We start from the raw sequence: 18,760 nt of genomic DNA, 5'->3' as shown, positions 1-18,760 counted from the left end.
AAAAAAAAAAAAAAACAAACAAACTTGAAAAGATACCAGTGAATTCTAATCCAGCTACTTTACGTGTCAGTCACTTTGCATCCTCCCAAAAAGGTATGTGGCATGGGGTGTGTGGTTAGGAGGCCTGGTAATGGTTGACCCACAGAGACACACACTGGGCACAAGATTTTAGGGGCTACATCACACAATTCAAATGTGAGTTGGGAAACATCACGCTTTGCTGTGCAATGCAGATTTGCACTGCTTCTGCCAGAGAAATTATATGTTACCTTTATAGACCATGATCTGAACCTCAAGCACATCTCCCAATTACCCTAGGGTCTCTTGAAATGACAGGCTGGTTTGCAGTGTGTGTTTCCAATGGCTGCTAGAGGATATCAGGCAATTTTTTGAAATGGAGCCAGTGTCATATATCTTCCTGAGATAGCTGGTTGCCATTCATCAGGAAAAAGAAGACTGATGAACAAACGGGATAACACAAAAAAAGATTTATGTATCTGATAGAAACTGGATTCAACCTGGTGTCTCTCAACCAGTCCTTTGGATTTTTCACATATTTAAATGAGATTTTAAAAGCAGTTATGTTGTTGAAGTGCAATAATACTGGACGCAGAGGCTGAGATTACCCCCAAATGGGATATTAGATAAAATAATAAATTCAGGTGAAAAAATTAGATGCATGGGTTAGGGATGAAGAAGTGATGGATTTCTTATCTGCACCAAAGAGAGTAGGCAAATGCACTCCTTACATTGCCATTTTGCCCACGGATATTTATGCCTATAAGTGTAAAGAAAGAAAGAAATTGCCAATGAAAGTAACCAATAGAGGCCAGGCTGAGAACATCAGCGCCTCACAATAATAACTCCCTCCTCCCAAAAATTTCACCTGCAGAGCCACTGCCTAATCAGAGCCAAAGCAGAGTCCTTCCCCAGACACCCAATTAGTCACAACAGCTGAGGTTGAGGGAGCCCAACAAAAGCAGCTTTCAACTCCTTTAAAATCCCTCTCCTGACTCATGTCTTTGATCTTCTTCACTTACTCATATATTTACATATCTGTGTGTACAAAGAGCTATATGAGACCCTGTAGGAGAGGCAAAGATGAATCAGACATGAGTCTCACCCTCAACAAGCTGATAATCCGGTGGGGCCATTGAAAGGAAAGCGCCATACGTCCAACGTGGAGGTCGGTTATGGCAGCCTGGACCAAGCAGCGATTGCTGTGGAAAGAACTGGAAGGAGCTCCACGAGAGAGGAACGGTGCAAACAAGAACAGAGCCATTTTGTGAAACTACAGAACATCATGCCTAGCGCAAAGTGCCCATTCATAAAATATAGATGGACTAAAGGAAGTGCCACCTTGCATCACTACACATTTACGGGGCACTCATTTAGAATGCATTTAGAACTGCCCCAAACCGGACTGATTCATTAAGAGTCCTGATGGTCTCAGAAATATTTTATATGTGGATATAAATGTAAGCCCATTACAGCACTAGTCCCTACAGCTGATTTATATTTGGTTCTCAGCCAACAAAGACGAAGAGCCATTTGAGGGGCCCGTCCCCATTATTTATTTACTCCACGAGCTCCCTCTTTCTGCCATGACTTTTGGGCCATTGGTCCGTGGTTCCAGATGACTGACAAAAGGCATATAAACGATGGTGCTGCGGATTCTGTAAGAGACCAAGGAGGCACCAGGATGGCAGCAAGCAGACCTCACTGCAACAGCTCCAAATGCCTCCAAGGACATAGTCTATGAAACCCAGAGCAACAGACAGATGTTGCTTGGCAGAAATCCTTTGACATTCTGCACGGCAGCATGAGCCTCACCGCTGCCTGGAAACATGGGCCAACAACGGTACTGAGGATAAAAAGAAGAAACATTAGGCCAGAGGCGTATCACAACTTCAGGAGACTAGGCAAGAAAGAAGGGCCATTGGTGAAGTGTGACAGCAGCTGCACCGCCCTGAGGTATCATGCTGCAGGAATCCGGGAGACCACCAGCTGAACTAACGTGACCATTTCCAGGAGCAGGCTCCTACCATCAAGGGATGGGGTCTAGTTAAGACTGGGGGATGGAAATGGAGGAGGATCCAGAGCACTGTTTTATTTCAGATACCCCACAAGCCTGGTAATTAAGGATATCCTGAGGGCTTGGGAAAGTAGACCGTCTGTAAGCAATAGCAGTTCTTTAAGGCAATTGTGTAACACACAGGAGATCTAATAAAAGAATAAGAGTTAACTGTTTGTTGTTCAGCACAAAAGGACAACCTCAGAGTAATTTGGGTTACTTTTCTTAATGCAAAAAAAAGGTTTGCCTGATTTGTTGACCTAATATTCACAACTTTGGGATGGAAAGGGAAAGAAATTTACAAAGAAATACGGCAATAAACTTTAAGGGCTAAAAACAGTTATTTCATACGCAGGGAGGCATTAGTGGTTCCAAATGTGGGCTTTGGGATCGGGCTGTTCTGGGGCCAAATTCCAGCTCCATCATTTGCCATTTGGGAAAATTATATCACATCTCTAGTCACAGTTTTCTCATCTGTAAAATGGGTACTAATCGTCATTCCTTATTAGAGATTTTGTGAGGATTAAATAGGAGAATGCATATGGAGTGCCAAGTTCATCACCAAACCCACAGTGGGTGCTCAAGAAATGTAGCTTTTCTTCATGCTCTTTCCCCCTAAATTGTTTTAGATTATACACTGCCTAGATCAGAGGATAGAGGTTCATCATTAAGTTTACCCAGTTCTCTCTCTGGATACCCCTCGGAGTTGAAGGGAAGGAAGCAGAGCAGTCTCACGGATGGCTTCAGCGTACACAGCCTCTTACCTAGAGCTATTTGGGGCAGATCAGAGGGCACCATATGGCAGTGCTGTCATGCTTCTTGTCAGAAGAGCACAGTCACTCTCTACCTGACAAATTGTAGTGTCTCCAACCCAGGTCCCATGAAACACCAGCTCTTGCTCCTCATTTGTTAGATGTCACCTGTACCAGCATGGTTTCTTATACACAAGGATCTTTAGACAAAAATCTGTACATTTTTAAAGTTCTCTTCATCCCAGATGCTTTGCCCCATTGGCAAAATTCAGTTTCCATGGACTATCAACACAGTGCAAATGACTCCAGAATCTAAATGTTTAGCTTTGGCCTCTTTTCAATTTCTACATACCTACTGGGCTTTTTTGCACAGACCCAACACATCTCACACTCAAGGCCAAAGCCAAGCATCTGTTTGCCACTCCCATCCATTATATTCCACCAGGTTCTCCTTGAGTTAATGGCATCACTGGTCTTCCTCTACTTTCCAGGTGAAAACCCATTACCTCTCCTCCCCTTTCCATTGGCTCCTGATATCCAATAATCAAACTGAGCGACTCTATCTCTTCTATAATTCTTTCAGGTGTCTCTTCTCTTCCACTTCCTCTTGTCCTGCCTTTCTTCTTTACCTTTTACCCAGATTCATATATTTAACAAATGATCACCAAGCATTCACCATGAACCAGGTGCAGGAAACCCTGTGTTGGGGACCCAGAGATAAATAAGGTAGACCAGATCCTTGACCTCACAGAGCTTCCATCTTGAACAAGTAAGCAAATAAATGAGAAAGATAATCTCAAACAGTGATATGGGTTATAAATAAAATAGAACCAGGTGATTTGAAAAGAATCTCTTGGGGTGGGAGTGGGGAGACAAAGAGAAGAGGATGAAGTACCATAGGCTGGGACTCATTGAGGAAGTGATCTTTGAGCTGAAGCAAGAAGACAACTTGTTTATGTAAAGTTCTGGGAACAGCATGCTCTAGACAGGAGGAATGGTATGAACAAAGGCTCACATGTCTGAAGTCAGACTAAACTTACGGCTTGTTCAGGAAACCAACAAAGCCAGCAAGTTAGAGCCAGTGAGCGGAAATGAGAGTATAGGTCTGAGAAGCAGAGAGGAGGCAGCTGTGCTGGGCCGCACACACACGGTAGGAGCATAAACTTCATTCCAAGTATGATGGCAAGTCACTTGTTTTTAATAAATCAGATTCACGTTTCATTTCATATTATTATTAAAAGTGTGCAGTTTCTTTTTAAAAACATTCAGGTGATTAACATATAATGTGTTACTAGTTTCAGAGGTAGAATTCAGTGACTCATCAGTCTTATATAACAGCCGTTGCTCATTACATCACATGCCTTCCTTAATACCTGTCACCCCGTTACCCCATCCCCCCAACCCACCTCCCCTTGGGCAACCCTCAGTTTTTTTCCTATGGTTAAGAGTCTTTTATGCTTTGTCTCCCTCTCTGATCATGTCTTGTAATAAGTCACCTGTTTTTTGAAGTTGTCTTTGGCTTGCTGTGGGGATAACAGAATATAGGGGAGCAAGACTGGTTGTCTGGCAATGAGTTAGGAAGACAGTTACAGGGATTCAAGTGACAGATGCTGGTGGCTGGACTAGGCTTGAGAGAGGATAAATGAGAAGAAACTGGTAAGGATTTTGGTTACATGGTGCAAGTACTGGTTGCTGTGTTACGTGTGGATCTGCTCGTGTTCTCCTTCTATCCAAGCTTTTTCAACTCGGTTCATTCAACACAAAGCTGACAGTGCCAGCCTTCCAAAGATGACATAGTTTGCCCACAGAGCTTAATTGGCTCCCCTGTTGTTTTTAGAATAAAGTCCAAAGTTCTGCATGTAGATTCACAGCCCTATGTTATCCAGTCTCAACTGCTTTAGAGATATGTAAATGGACTTGCAAGGAAAGGGGACTAGAGTCAAAAAGCAGTTCAAAAGTTCTGAGGTAAGTCATTTCACAGTGGTTTGTGGAGGAAGTGGTGTTGGTCTTTGGTATGTAAAGAACACCTGCCATGGCTCTATAAGTGCTCTTAGTCTGAGAGGTTCTGTCTGAAATGAAAGAGTCCCCATGCATCGACCAGTGGTGACATTTAACCTCCAAGGGAAGAAATAGGGAAGTTTTAGGAACTAGAAAAGATTAAGGAAAGTCTTAGAGTACAAATAAATAAAGGAATTGTGTTAGGATTTTGTTAATTTTGTTATGGTTTTGTACTTCATTCGTTCTCCTGAAATAATTTTGTTATGATTTTTTACTTCATTCGTTCCCTTGAAATATAATATCCGTGTGTGTGTGTGTATGTGTGTGTGCGCGTGTGTATGTGTGTGTGTATCTGAATTAATACCTCCTAACAAAATTTAGTGGTAAAGAGAATGATCAGAAGAGAAACCTTGAAAGAATAAAATCATGGCTCACTGACCCTATGAGTTCCTTTCCTTTCTGCCCTAAGCAAGCATTTCTTGGAAACTGATAATTCACATCAGGATCCTGAAACCAGCCGGTACTAACAATCCAGAGGAACAGAAGGGGGCAGTGTTATCACTGAGTGATAACTTGCATGGGCTTAAGGCATTGAGAAACTGCACCTTACCCTGAGTAAGTAACCCTGGTGACTTACCTACCATCTCAAAGGGAATCTCAGTGTCAGTTGCTTGTTTCTTTCACTTGATAAGTCTCCCACCTGAAAACAAAGTTAAGGATGAGTTTCCCCAGAGAGTGACCACTTCTCCCCCAGGTCTCAAGAAATAGAAGCCCAGGTCTATGCGCACATTAGTTATTGTTTTGCCTTTTACAGAACAGATGGTGAAAAAATTCATCTGTGCTGACCGTATGAGAAAAACAAGTTATATTCAAAATGTTATCAGGGTGGTTCAGTCAGTTAAGTGTCTGCTTCAGGCTCAGGTCATGATCCCGAGGTCCTGGGATGGAGCCTGGCATCAGGTTCCCTGTTCAGGGGGGAGTCTGCTGTTTCCTCTCCCTCTGCCCACCCCAACTTGTGCTTCTTCCTTTCTCTGTCTCAAGTAAATAAATAAAACCTTTGAAAATAAATAAAATGTTACCATCAGACAGGCCCTAAGGATTTTTTTTTTCGTACTGCTAGGAAAATGGATATATTCAGCTGTAAACCGAGAGTCCCACTCAAAAACATTCACTGAGTATCTGGTTCACACAGAAAATAGAGAAAAACATTCCCTGCCCTCAAGACAATTTAGCAGACAAGTCTGGAGATAGCTCAGTGTGGGGGAAAAGCTAGCAAGCACCCCCAAAAGACAGGTAAAAATTCTTGAAGGAATCTGAGGAAGAACTCAGCTGACTGCCTCCAGAGTTTAAAGCGGAGGAATGGGAGAGAAATTGGAGGAAATATCCTGGCGAGACAGCATTATAATTGCACCTTGAAGGACTGTAGAATCTAGAAAAAAAGGTACCATACAGAAGGGGAAAAAAAACAGTTGAAGGAGTGTGTGTGCTTGCGTGTGTGTGTGTGTGTGTGTGTGTGTGTGTGCGTGCGTGCGCGTGCGCGCGCAGGAGCCTAAGCGTGGGCGCAAGCAGGAGTATGGAAGCTGGGAAAGAACAGGGCATGATCCGGTTTGGCTACAACAGAAGGTACCTGTGGAGGAGGAGTGGGAGGACTGCTGAGGAGTTTGCACTTGAATCTCTCCACTGGGAGTAGTGACTGAGTTTCTAAGAAGGCCTGACAGGAACAAGTGAGGGAGGTGAGGGAGGACTCATCCATCCCTGTCCTGCCTCCTCCCTTGTCCCCTCTCAGAGGGGGCCCCTCCTGCTCAGCTCAGCGATTTCCCCCACAGCCCCTGCTGAAGGGTGTGGCTTTGACATCAAAGTTCTAAACCTTTCAGTTTTTGTAACAAGCAGCAAATATTTTTCCTTCCCCACCCCAGTCATGGAGGAAAGAGAAATCAAGGTAAAAGCTGCTCTATGACCATTTGGCAAAGTGAAGAAATGCGCCCATTTAGGGCATGACATTGAGTGACGGTCAGCAAGACTCACCTAAAGAAGAGCGAAGATGCTTTAAGTGTGTTGTTGTGTCCATGTGTCCAATCATTCATTCATTCATTCATTCAACAAATATTTGTCGAGCATATTCTATGTGCCAGGCAGACATTGCTCTAGGCATTAGTGAACCCCAAGTGACCAAAGCTCCTTCGTGGAGTTTACATTCGAGACTATAATCAAATAAACATAGCAGGTGTCAGATGACGATGAGCACAAGATGACAAAGGAGGGCAAGGAGGATATCAATTACTATGTTGCAGGGGAGGGGCGTCAGTAAGCAAAGAGGGTAGGGATGACAAGGAGAGCCCTGGGAGAAATGTGCGCTCTTTGGTAGTTTAAGCCTAAAAGGCTTCTTCCTGGCAGGTGAACTAGAGTAAGTACTGATATTCAGCCATCAATACTAACGGTAATAGATATTATAGTAATGCCTATTATTATATGTATAGAGACTCACTGTGCTAAGCCTGATTTCACTTATTCTTCACAATTAACCAATAAATATCATTAGTGTGACACTTTAGGTGCAAAGGAAATTGAGGGAAAGAAAGGAAGGGGAGAAAGGCAGAAGGAGGGAAAGAGGAAGAGGAAATGGGAAGGAGGAAGGGAGGAGGGGAGGGGAGGAAGGGAAGGGAAAGAAAAAAAGAGAAAGAAAGAAACCAAAGCTCAACTAAATTACATAACCTGCCCCAGTCATCCTATTCATACGCACAGAGCATGGATTTGATTGCAGACAGTCTGACTCCAGAGCCTGCATTCTTCACCCAAACACCGGATTGGGGTACAGAGATAAATAAGTCATGGAATTGCTCATAGTCTGGTAAGAGAGACAGACTCATAAACAAATAATCCTAGCACAGCGATAGGAGCTATAATTGAGGTATAATGGAGTTAAGGAGACACAGAGGAAAGAGTGATTAAGTGCCTGACCATGGGTGGGGTGAGGGGGGTCATCAAACTGCAGACATTTGTGTCTATGTAATTCATGACTCTCTCTGGGCCCACTTAGCCACAACGAATCTGCAGTTCCTTCCCAAGCCTCTTTCTGGTGGATTTCCCCCATCTGCCTTCACGGGCTGTGGTTTGTCAGCCTCATCCTGCACAAAGGAAGTAGTTCTGACATAGGGGCCACACGAAGTCTTTAGAACCGTTCTGGAGAAGGAAGAAAAATAGCCAGGTAGCAATTTACCGTAACTACCCTCAGAGGCGGGTGAGGAACGTGACAACCAGGTGAAGTAAGGTGAGCTCCCCACGCCATCTTATAATGGAGGAGGAATGGGGAAAGGATGCTGGCTCTCCACCCAAAAGCCCCCAAGGTCGTGTGCACTATACAGGCAGCTGAGAGCACAGAGGCTCAGGCAGGAAACCTGCATCCCCTTACTAGCATGATTTCCCTCAAACACCCCATTCTTAACCTTGTCTGCTGATGAACTTCACAAAATTCATGAACCCCCCTGAAACTGTATGTAAAATTCTATGTACCTGTTGGGAATTTTCTAGAGATTACTGACCTCATACACATTTTGAAATAGTATGTGGTCCCCCAAGGAGGTGTAGACCTATGTATTAAATACATTCAGAGTTGTTACTCCAATAGATTGAAGTATAATATAGTCTTATTTACAGGCATCATTCAGAAGGCCTGAAAAGTCTACATGAATGCATTGATACCATTGTTATAAATAATATTCATCAAAATTCTTGCAAATTAGTGTTGCCACTAGGTCCCCACTTCATGACTTCAGGGCTCGTCCTTGATTATACTGTGTACAGTGGACCTTTTCCTTTCGGCACTTCTGTGTAAGAGGATTAGCTTTTGAAGGCTACAGTGTAGTATTGGTTCTCAACTTTGGTGTGTACCGGGGTGTGGGAGGGGTGCAGTGTTAGATTGGGAAAGACAGTATCACATCACCCTTCTCGTGTTTTCAAGTCACACACACCCTCCCACCCATTCCTTCTCTACCCCGTACCCCTATTCCAGTCCTTTACTGATGCTGCACAATGACAAACGTGCCACAGGCCGAAATGTCCTCTTTAAGAACCATCACTTTCGGTTCCCTGTCCTCAGAGGTCAAGAAAAAAAATATGGGATGAGAAAACTTACCTCCCCATGTATAACTCTAAAGTGCACTGGAAAAACGGACTACTAAACCTAACTTTATATTCTCATGGACCTGCTATTGGAAGGCACTGGGAAAAAGAAAATCTAAGATGAGAACTTGGCATTGGTGATTCCCTCCTGCTAGATTACTGTGAGTCTGAGAGTGACATAAGGCAAATATTACTAGCTTTTCAGAAGTACTAAAGGAGAATTTGAAGACAAGGATCTATCTCATTGACAGAAAAAGCCAGATGAAATCTTAAAATGTGGATGTTCATTTTCAACCGAAACGTTTGCCTAACTGCCTCTATATAAAAGCAGCCTTGCTGTTGTGATAAAGAGTGGGAAACCTAGGACTACAAATGATGAGAGCCTCTTGTCTCCCCTAATGAGAAACAAGTGCAGATATGTAATGCATGTGTGAGCCTAGCATGTATGTATAAGCTGGACTCAGAGGAAAGTGTGCTATGCGCAAAACCAATCACATCCACTTCCGGTGGGGCGGAAGGGGTGGTTAGGGAAGCAATGACCTGTGCAAATATCCGTTCCTGAAATCACAGCCTGAGGTAGAATCGCTGCTGACAAAAATATTACAAACAGGCTACTGGTTGGCTCTCCGCCCCTCACATGTGGAAGAGGCATGTGGAACCCGTAGGATCGTTTTTCAAGATAAACCTAAAACTTCTACAGAAGATTTAATTAACAACCTGACTTGTGTTATATGAAGCATTCCAGAGATCAGCTGCCAAAGAAGGAATTCAATAAACAAGTAAGCAATTACAAAGCCCTATCTCCTGTTCGCCTTCAGTCATTAATGATTCAGTAAGGACATCACATTCCACATCTTGCCCCATTTTTTATTAATAAAATTTAAATCTGAAGGAAAAGTGGGAACCTGAGCGATATTTTATTATAGCAATCAAAATAAGCAACACTTCTCTCTCCCTCTAAATTTTATATGAAGAAAACATTGACATCACAACTGTGTCAGAGACTTTAGAGTAAGACCCTACTATTTCTCAATCTCTTCTTGTTTAAAAAACAAAAGTTTAAGAATGAGATGAAAATGAAGATGGAAATATCACTTGAAGTGCTTTCAATATGCATAGTAACTATTATTACAATAATGAGCCAGAACAATGCATTATGTCATTGAGAGGTAGAAAATCATCATGAGTATTTTGCAATATCCATAGCTAACAGGCTGGAAAGAAAGTTAGTCTAAAAAATAAAATGGCATTCATCAGATCTCTTAAATAAATATAGGACGATTTGTGTTTTAGGAACCATTCATGTATGTTTCTGTGCATCTGGAATTTAGGAACTGAAAAGTCCTGAGATATCTTTTCACCATCAGATGGGTGATTATTGGACTCAGGTTTGTCTCCCCCAGGGGCACTGAATGCTCTCCAAGACAAGAATCATATCCATTTTTGTTCATCACCGGAACCCATCACTGGCATCAGGCACAGTGTCTGGCACTGTGTTCAACAAACAGTCACGGGATGAGTGCTATATTGACATATCCCCTTTCTGGTTCTTTCATTTTTCAGCTGAGGAAGTTGAGGAAGTTGACGAAGTTGAGGCCAAGAACAGCTAAAATCCTCATATTACACATCTAGTGGTAAAACTGGCTCTAGAATGACCCTCTGCCTCCTTCCAATTCATTAAGGAGAACTGTTTTGTGCAATTTTTTATCACTCCTTTACAGTACGACTGTTCTAAAGGAAAACAGAATCTTTTATCTTAGTCCTTGTTGGAAAGATAGTAGGATTTTTAACATATCTTTGGAATCTTGCCTTTGACACTTTGTTCTTGGGGAGTGCCCTGAGGAGAAAAATGTGGGCACTAGGAAGAAAACTTAGTCCTTGTCTCAGCAAACTGTTAAAAAAACTCCTTTTGCTTTCTTCTAATAGGCGAAAAGTTTTGAGAGAGACTCTGCAGCTATGTTTTTTGGGTTTGCTTTGTTTTGTTTTTTTAAAAAGATTTATTTATTGTTTGAGAGAGGGAGCATGCACCAGTGGGAAGAGGGGCAGAGGAAGAGGGAGAATCTCCAGCTGACACCCCCCCCTGAGCTCGGAGCCCTCGGTTGGGCTTGATCTCATGACCTTGAGATCATGATACAACCAAAAGTCAGACACTCAACCAATGGAGCCATCCAGGTGCCCTAGCAGCTATGTTTATTTTAAAAACTGCAAAACTAAGTGCTACTCAAGTTCTTCTGAATAAAATGGTCACCGCTTATGATGATGACTAGTTGTGAATAATAGTTTGGATAATATTTTTAAAAATTTTCAATCACATCCCCTTAGATTCTGAACAGGTATAATTAGTCAAAAAATTTCTTTTAAATAGGCTTGATGCTCAATGTGGAGCCCAACATAGGGCTTGAACTCACAACCTTGCACTTAAGACCCTGAGATCAAGACCTGAACTGAGATCACGAGTTGAACACTTAACTGACTGAGCCACCCAGGCACCCCCAATTTTCTTATAATCAGTGTCTAGCACAAACTTGGTACAATAGGCTACATATTTATCCGTGTATACATGTATTATATATTTATAAACTTTAGATGCTAGTATTTGCCCTAATTGTTAGGTGTAAGCTGTGTTGGCCAAAGGAGAGTCCCTGACGTCTTTCCTGCAGTAAGTACCAGGCACTGAAATTTGTGAGCTTCCATTTCTATACATGACAAGCAAGCTCCCTTATCATGCAATGGGAGAAGAACCCCGGAGCCAGTCTGCCTGGGTGAGAATGGTGGCTGCACCCCTTATAAAGTAGATCACTGAGGGCGAGTTACCATCTTCTCTTCCAGGTACACCCAGGCCCTTACACACCTCAGTTTTCCCATCAGTAAAATGGGTTAATAACATCATCTGCCTCACGGAGTTCTTGTGAGAATGAATCAAGCAACATATGTAAAATACTTAGGACCGTGTTTGGTGTATACTGCCTACTAAATGAATGCTTTTTATTACTCAATTATAAGCAAAATGTTTTTGAGAACAATAATTGTGCTTGTGTATTTGTTCCCAAAGGAAGAAAAACAGCCTCCTTGCCCCCTCAATGTAAATGAATGTCTAGTACTACTTTGTGGGAATAGCCCTCCCCCACTCCAAGTTTCTGGAAGGGCAGGTGGTGCTTATGCCACCTTTGTTCCAGTTGTGGGCATATGACTCACTTGGGCATTTCATATTCCCCACCACCATGATTCACCAGCAACGGGCATGGGGTGCAACCAGAGCCAGAGATGTGACTTGACAGCATTTGCTGAGATCACTGGGGTTATAATACTGTCAGAGGTACTGGATTCAAACATACCTGAAGCTAACTGTACCCTGAACTTGCCATCCATGGGGACAATGAATTCCTTTTTACAACATAAGCCACTTGAATTTGTTCTTTACTATCTGTGATCCAAGTCAGATAAACGTATACAGAAGAGCTGCCTAGGAAGATCTCACAAAAAATGTAGGTGATATAAAAAGAGTGATAGAAAAGAGATTTAGTGGGTGCCAGAGAGGAAAAATAATGTGGTTAAGCACACAGACTCTGAAGCCAACTGCCCAGGTACAAATCCTGGTACTAGAGCTCAGCAGCTGTATGACTTTGGACAAGTCACTTACTTATTTGTGCCTCCATACCATCCTCTGTAACCTGCAGGCAGTGAGAATATCCACCTTCCAGGGGTGTTTTGAGGATTAAGTAAGTTAGTATATGTAAGGTCCTTAGAACAATGCCTGCGATGTAACATGTGCAAATGGGACGCAAGCCCATTTTTTCACTATTATTCAGATCTTAAATAAGTGGTGGCATAGTGTACCAAAGAAAAGGTAGGGAAAATGGCTCTTATGTCATACCAGCTGAGATTTTTCTGTATACAAAGGAAGAAACTGCTGAATTAAAAATGCCTCTTTGTAGCACTTTCCTGAATAGATATTTCTTCAAAGAAGGCATACAGATGGCCAACAAGCATATGAAAAGATGCTCAACGTCACTAATCACTAGGGAAATGCAAACCAAACCCCCAAGATATCACCTCACACCTATAGGAATGGTTACCATCAAAAAACCCCAGAAAGTGACAAGTATTGGGTGGGATGTGGAGAACCTGAAATGCTTGTGCAGTTTTGGGGGGAATGTAATGTGCGTTCACTCTGGAAAACAGCACCATGGTCGTTTCTTAAAAATTCAAAAAGTTAAAAGTAAAAAAATTAAAATTACCATAGATCTAGCAGTTCCACTTTTCAGTATAATCCAAAGTTATTGAAATCAGAGTCTTGAACAGATACCTGTACATCCATGTTCATAGCAGCATCATTGACAGTAGCTGAAAGGTGGAAACACGCCAAATGTCCATCAGTGGATGAAAGGATAAACAAAATGTGGTATACACGTACAATGGAATGTTGTTCAGCCTTGACAGTAAAGGAAATTCTTATTTATGTATTTATTTGAGAGAGAGCGCACTGGGAGGGGAAGGGCAGAGGGAGAGGGAAGGAATCTCAGTGTGGAGCTTGACACGGGGCTCAATCTCAAAACCCGAAGATCATGACCCAAATTTGAAACCAAGTGTCGGACACTTAACTGACTGCACCACCCAGATGCCCCAACAGTAAAGGAAATCCTGACACGTGCTACAACACTGAGGGACATTGAGGACATTGTGTTACATGAAGTAGGATAATCAAAGATAGACAAATATTGCATGATTCCGAGTATATGAAGCATGTAGAGTTGTCAAGAGACTAGAAACGGAAAGCACAATTGAGGTGGCTAGGGCTGGAACAAGGCGTAATGGAGAGCTGAATGGATAAAGAGTTTCAGTTTTGCAAAGTGACAAAGGGCTGGAGATTGGTTGCGCAGCAATGTAAATACTGAACTGTAAACCTAAAAATCGGTTATGATGATACATTTGATGTCATGAGTATTTTTCTATAACTAAAAATAAAAAAATTTAAATAAAAAGAATTCTTTAAGTACCTCTGGTCGCCCTCTAGGTAGCATGGTATCTGATACAGCTGGAACTCACTGACATTGAATGAATAAATGAATACTACTGGAATAAACCTAATGACAAAACAAGAGAAGGGCGAGAGAGTTTAAAGAGCAGAAATATTTGTGGAGTAAAATGGAATCAAGTGTCAAGTGCTATGTGAAGATTTATTATGTGGATGAGAAGACAGACTACATAGTAAAAAAAGTATAAGGCATGGGGTCTGTAGATATTGCTTCCAGTCTTGACTCATTAACTCATTTGTTTTTCTCATTCATAAAATATTTACTGAGCACCTACAACTTGCCAGCCACAGGCACTGTTCATGTACATCAGTAAACAAGACTCTCCTGCCATGTGGGGCTTATTTCTAGTGGGAGAGGACAGCAATATTAAACTTCTGGTTCGAGTTGGATGTGTGACATCAGACAAGTCCCACAAGTTTTCTGGGTCCTAATTTCCTCATATGTACAATGAGATGCGTGTGTCAGGAGGAACAAAGTGACACTTTTCCTTCTCACATTCCAAAGGATTTGAAAATTACATGTAAATATGGAACAAGGACATAAGAAACCACTAGGGGGCAAAATGAGCACGGCGTAAACATTGTACTGATGTAAAATGTGAGAAGCAAAAACATGATTTCACTCATATGTGGAATTTAAGAAACAAAACAAATGAGCAAAGGGAAGAAGAGAGAGAGAGAGAGGCAAGCCAAGAAACAGATTCTTATGTATAGAGAACAAATTGATGGTTCCCGGTGCGGGGAGGGGGGGTGGTGGTGGTGATGGGGATTAAGGAAAGCACTTGTCCTTGTGAGCACCAGGTAATACATGGAAGTGTTGAATCACTATACTGTATACCTGAAACTAATATTACACTGTATATTAACTGAAATTAAAAGAAACCTGTAAAAGAAATTTTTTAAAAAGGAGTCATCCTTTTTGCATGAAAAAATAAGCAAATAATGAGTGTTGTATATTATTGTAGGTAGGGAAAGCTCTACAGAATAGTTATCCCAATAACTATTCAAATAACTGCCCTTTATTCTACGAATAAAGTACTTGATTTAGAGATCATGTTCGTCTGAGGAATAACAGCAGTTAAGAAACAGAATGCTTGATTATTAATTGAAAAGTGTCACTAAAATGCATATAATAAGACCATGTCTGCAAAACCACAAAATACCAACATTGCACTGGGTGTGGTGCAAAAACAATGAATACGGTTACGCTGAAAAGAAATAAAAAAAAAAAAGATTTTATTTATTTATTTGCAGAGAGAGAGATCACAAGTAGGCAGAGAGGCAGGCAGAGAGAGAGGAAGCAGGCTCCTCGCTGAGCAGAGAGCCCGATGTGGGGCTCGATCCCAGGACCCTGAGATCATGACCAGAGCCGAAGGCAGAGGCTTAACCCACTGAGCCACCCAGGTGCCCCTCAACCAACATTTTCAGTCCTTTTTTTTTTTTTTTAACATTTTCAGTCTTGATGCAGCACTTTACCCTTTATTAGATGTGAGGATCTGATACATATTTAGAATTCTTTCACTGCTTCATTGTTACCAAAGTGTATCAGTCTCTTTGACTACAAAAGCAAATGTATGATATTTTCCCCCTTGTATCCCACTGGGAAGTGGTAGTTTTAAAATGTAAAAAATGGGGGCGCCTGGGTGGCTCAGTGGGTTGGGCCACTGCCTTCGGCTCAGGTCATGATCTCAGGGTCCTGGGATCGAGTCCCGCATCGGGCTCTCAGCTCGGCAGGGAGCCTGCTTCCCTCTCTCTCTCTCTGCCTGCCTCTCCATCTACTTGTGATCTCTCTGTCAAATAAATAAAAAAAAAAAATGTAAAAAATGTTTTTGACAGTCTTCTTTCAAAAGCTGGAGCTTAATTCCCTATTCCTTGGATATAGGCCAACTTTAGTGATTTCTCGCCAATAGCATGTGTTAAAAGTGACACTGTGTGATTTCCAAGGATAGTGCAGAAGGAGGAATACAGCTCCTGGCTGACTCTGTCTTTCAGGATACTCTTCCTCAGAACACAACCACCGTAATCTAAAAAAGGCCATGTTATAGGGAGAAGCCGCATGTAGGTATAGCGACTGAGTGCTGCATCAAAGGTTCCAATCAGGAACTAGCATCAGAAGTCAGACCTGTAAAGGAACGAGCTCTCAGATGATTGCAAACCCTAGCCTTTAGGTTCCCCAGCTGAAGCCGTGTGGAACAGAGATGAACTCTCCTTGCTAAGCACTGCCCCAAATTACAGATTTGTGAGGAAAATTAATGTTATTATTGTTTTAGGCCATAAAGTTTTGAGGTGTTATTTTTACAAAGCAATAGAGAACCAGAACAGAAGCTAGTTGTCTTTGGGAATATGGCCCAATAATTTCATAAAAATAAACTGCCTGAGGATTACATCAGTGCTTCTGTGGGCTCCAACTGGAATGGACACACTCCCACCTGCCCTGAAAACAATAAAAATATGCTCAAGTTATGCTATCGCTCACTGCCAAATCTCATGTGCACTGACACTCGGGACTACGGAGTCTTGGAGACAGATCAAGCCTTGTCCTTCCGGGCATCATTATCACTGACATCCATTGGCAGGTTACTATAAATGTTCTCCCAAGCAGCCCATCTGCAAAGAGAGCCTTTTCTTGGTCTGGACTTTCTAGTTCACAAACGAGGAATGGCAAACTTGGCTGGATAGAAACTCAGTAATGACTTCATCAAGCAAGAAGCCCTGAGGAACAGGAGCATTTCTCCAGGCGGGTTACTGAAGATGGCTAGCTTGCAGCCAGTCTGCAAGGGAGATGGGAATACTGGGCTTCTTCGAGCTTAAAACACCAAAAGGCAGAAGCAGAGTCTGTGTGTCATTTATAGTGACTGGCACATGTTAGATTCTCAGTAAATACTTGTTAAATAAATAAATATCACAAACACAGCATTATTTAATGCCTTAGTGTTAGAATACTAAATGTCACATCCTAATAGAGCATCTGATGTAATGAGATGGTTACAATGACTCATTTATTCACCATCTCATCTTCATTCATCACCTACCATCTGAAAGTCATAGAAAGGAAACAATGATGAATCTGACACTAACCAGATCAGTAAAATTGATCAAATTCTTTGTTCTGAGCACCTATTCAGCCTATCATTGAAGGAGGGATTGGCAGAACATATGACGCTCAACACTGGACAGAGGAGATTGGCAGCAGCTTTTTCATCACATTTACCCACTGCCCTTATGGGGAAGGCACTGAAAGCCATGCAGAGCCATGAGGTGTTGGCACACAGGAATAGAGTGAACCAGCAGGGGCCATGGGGGACAACTGTAGCGTCAAGAGGGTGGGGGTGATTCCCAGCTTTCTACAGGGGTATATGATTGGCTTATAGGAAGCTCATAGGAAGGTAAAACCAATTAGGTTGGAGACCATGTTGGGTGGAGCTGGTGTGGCTGATGGGGGAGCTAGCAGGTGTGGAGCATTTCCTGCTGGGTAGGGGACACATCTGGCAAGAGAAAAGGAAGTCACTGCTAGGCTTTTGGGGCCCCATGAGGGTCAGAAAGGTCAAGACAGCACTTGAAATTTAGTTCTTATAATATATCTCTTGGCCTCTGATCTTCCCTTGTAAAATCAGGTGGTGGGAAACAAATGATCTCAAGGCTCCCATCAATTTTAATTCTCTTTAATTCTCATTATGTGAAGCCACTCAAATGAGAGGTCACTCTCAGAGGCATTTGCTGTCCTGATTTGTCTGTGAAGACCTATTTTTGTCGATGTTGGAGATATCTCTGCGAATTCAGGCTAATCTCCTAGGGCCCTCTGAAAATGTTAAGGTGAAGTTGAAGCATTTTATTTCCAGTGAGTGGGAAGGGGAGTACATTAGAACATTTAGCACAGAAGTCAATTTTAGCATTATCAAGAAGAGCTCTTAGAGAGTCCAGGAAAGAAATGATATTTATAGGCCCCAAATCAACTATTCTTTTAAGTAATATTAACTTTTTTAAAGTAAGATCTTGGCAAGAGTTAAGAAATGTTTGTATTTTCTTCCAGAGGTAAAAATTCATTATCTCAGCCAGTATAGGATTTGTGAGTCTTATTAGATGCTGCAAATTTAAGACTACAGGGGAAGAGTCAAAACCACCTTGCCTGCTTAATTTCAATCAGAAGGAAAAAATGTTTGTCTTTGACTTCCAAACCTAAATTTGCATTATTTAATAAAAACTGTAAGTTTGGGGCACCTGGGTGGCTCAGAGGGTTAAGCCTCTGCCTTCGGCTCAGGTCATGATCCTGGGATCGAGCCCCACATCGGGCTCTCTGCTCAGAGGAGAGCCTGCTTCCCCCTCTCTCTCTGCCTGCCTCTCTGCCTTCTTGTGATCTCTCTCTCTCTCTCTCTCTGTCAAATAAATAAAATCTTTAAAAAAAAAAAAGCCAAGTTTGATTTCACATGCCTCTGTTTCAACATAAAATTATCCTCATCTCAGGAAAAGAACTTAAGTTAATGTTATCAATAGTCTTAGTGACAAAAACTAAGTACATAAAGAGCATTATGGTTAAGAGAGAGTCATCTGCTCTCTCTAATAGTCATAAGAGTAACTGTTCTCTGCTCGGAAAACATGTGTTCTCCAAGATTTAAGAAAGAATTAAAGAAAGTAGAATAATAATGAAAAGAGTGTGCTGCCTATGGGTTTCAAGCTAGGATGCTCTCCTATTGGCCACCTGGCCCAGTGACCTATTTCTTATTCTGGCCAGACACCATTATAATCAAGACATTAATATGAAATCAAATAAAAATAAAAAATTAA

General features: G+C 42.0%; 1 protein-coding gene across 2 annotated transcripts in view; it reads right to left on the bottom strand.

Moving 5' to 3' along the window:
* KCTD16 (potassium channel tetramerization domain containing 16) overlaps positions 1 to 18,760 on the bottom strand; it is a 311,256-nt gene that overhangs the window by 285,307 nt on the left and 7,189 nt on the right. For both annotated transcript variants that reach the window (XM_047731345.1, XM_047731346.1), the window contains one exon: positions 13,182 to 13,287. The gene's annotated coding sequence lies outside the window, so the exon portion shown is untranslated. The remainder of the gene's footprint in view (positions 1 to 13,181; positions 13,288 to 18,760) is intronic.

The sequence above is a fragment of the Lutra lutra genome, chromosome 5 (genome assembly GCF_902655055.1).
Source record: "Lutra lutra chromosome 5, mLutLut1.2, whole genome shotgun sequence".
Classification (NCBI taxonomy): domain Eukaryota; kingdom Metazoa; phylum Chordata; class Mammalia; order Carnivora; family Mustelidae; genus Lutra; species Lutra lutra.
The sequence above is the reverse complement of the archived record's forward strand: the minus strand, read 5'-3'. Positions and strand labels throughout refer to the sequence as shown.